This window comes from Otolemur garnettii, unplaced genomic scaffold (assembly GCF_000181295.1).
Source record: "Otolemur garnettii isolate 467f Iridium unplaced genomic scaffold, OtoGar3 scaffold00046, whole genome shotgun sequence".
Taxonomy (NCBI): domain Eukaryota; kingdom Metazoa; phylum Chordata; class Mammalia; order Primates; family Galagidae; genus Otolemur; species Otolemur garnettii.
In genome coordinates this window covers 12,941,369-12,943,837 of record NW_003852441.1, presented here as the reverse complement: position 1 = coordinate 12,943,837, position 2,469 = coordinate 12,941,369, and positions in this window count along the sequence as shown.

The window sequence follows — 2,469 nt, the reverse complement described above, 5'->3', positions numbered from 1 at the left end:
AAAAAAAAAAAAAAAAGAAGATGAAGATTCACCAAACAAGCTCTAGACTTTGGTCACCTATGTACCTGTTACCACTTTCAAACATTTACAGACAGTCAGCATGGATGAGAACTAACTGGTGATTGTCAGACACATCAAATAAAGTTATAAAATCACCAGAAAAAGAAAAAGATGGAGACTTTACATCTTCTATGTTTACATGGAGTTGGAACATATCCTTCTTAGTAAAGGATCTCAAGAATGGGGAAAAAAGTATCCAATGTACTCAATACTATTATAAAACCAATATATACACTTACATATTCATATGAATGATAAAAAACAAATATAGTCTAACAAGAGGGAGAGGAAAGGAAAAAGAGTGAAGAGGAGGGTGGTGGGTGATGGGTAGGAGGAGGGAGGGTATTTGCTGGGATCTTGCCTAATGTGCAAGGGTATCTCGCCAATGCAAGGGTATATTTAAAAATAACTAAGGGTAAATTATTTGGTAGAGTGCTATGGCGTCATAGCTCACAGCACCCTCAAACTCTTGGGCTTAAGTGATTCTCTTGCCTCAGTCTCCCAAGTAGTTGGGACTATAGGTGCCTGCCACAACACCTGGCTATTTATTTGTTGAAGTTGTTACTGGTGTTTGGCAGGCCCAGGCTGGGTTCGAACCCACCAGTCCCAGTGTATGTGGCTGGCACCCTAGCCACTGAGCTACAGGCACTGAGCCACTAAGAGTAAATTATAAATGTCTTACCACAAAAAATAAGTGAGAAGATGGATATATTAATCAATTTGATTTAAGCAATCCACACTGTAAATCAATCATTACATTATACTCCATAAATGTATGCAGTTATGTGCCTGTAATCCCAGCTACTTGGAAGTCTGAGGCAAGAGAATCACTTATGCCCTGGAGTTGGAGGTTGCTGTGAGCTGTGACGCCACAGCACTCTACCCAGGGCGACAGCTTGAGACTGTCTCAAAAAAAAAAAAAAACCAAAAAAAACTGTATGCAGTTATGATTTAATAAAAAATTAAATAAAAAAGACCTCTGAACTTACAAGGATATAATTGCTTTTATAACAACAGAGTGGGAACTCAAGTTTTTGTGGAATGAATGAAACAGATAAATAAAAGAATGGGGGAGGAATTGTCTGGATAACAGGCAACAGGAAAAGAAAGTTTGAGGTTGATTATAGTGATGTCCTTGTTAACTGGCATTGCAGGTGGCCATAGGAGGAAACAGTGAGGTAATATAGGAGCAGAGAGGATTTAAGGGGGAATACTGAGGTCACTACAAAAATTTTGAGACAGACTCTCTTATGGTCCATTATTTCACTTGCAAGAAATGCAGTTGACAGTAGTGTCTTTTCTGATTCATCCATGCAACATTCAATGGCTGGGGTTGTCGGTATTGCTGTGAGGGCTTCACCTGTTTCATCTGCATGTGGCATTCAGTTGGTCTCCACTAGGAGCTGGGAAGAGAGCGCTTTCATGTGATGATTTTCCATGATTTTAAAAGTGGGTTAAAAGGAGTTTCAAAGCCTTGAGCATTTATAATGGGCTATCGGGGACCTTACTCCTTCCCGTGCAACAATTTTTCAGTGGTTTTTAAGAGTTTAGAAGAAGCCGGACTTCACTGAAGGAAGTGTAGTGGGTGTCCAGTGACTGAGAAAAAAATCACCTCCGTGGAAAGATTGGTTTGTGAAAACAATTGAGTGACATTTAAGGACACTGAAGCAGCATTACAGATTGCAGCACTGGCAGTGTCCCAAATTCTTCATGAGCATCTTTGAGTCAGGAAGATTTATCTGAAAGGTGCCTCACACTTTGCAGACAGGCAAAAGTGCATCCGTGTTGAAGAGTGTGAAGAAATGCTGGTCAGAGTCAACAGAAGCAAGTTAAGATGCGTTTCCGACATTGTTACTGGTGATGAAACCTGGATTTATCAATTTAATCCAGAGAATAAGCGTCAGTAATAGTGGGGATTTTTTTTCTTGATGAAAATCTACCAGCAAAGTGAAGTGGTCCCAAAGTGTCAGAAATAAAATGGTGGCAAATTTCTTCTCCAAAAGAAGTCACGTTGCAACTGTTTTTCTGAAGGAACAAAGGACTGTTACCACCCAGTGGTAACAGTGTCCCTACCAAAGGTTTCCTGGAAGCTTCAAGAACCACAGCCAAACCCAGGACCCCAGCGGGACTATCTTGCACCATGACAATGTGTCTGCCCACAAAGACAACACTCATCATTCAGTTCCTGGAGTCCACAGAGGTTAAACTTATGACTCACCCACCCTATAACCCTGACCTTGCCCCGTTCCCTATAGTAAAAAATTGCATGCTCCAAAGAAGGTTCTTCAGCCCCGAAGAAGCTGTCCATAGCTGTGAAAGCAAGTTTACAGTGTTGCAGGAAAATGGTGAGTTAAAACAGATAGACATTTACACCAACAACATAGAGAAAGGAACCTTTTTTTTTTTTTT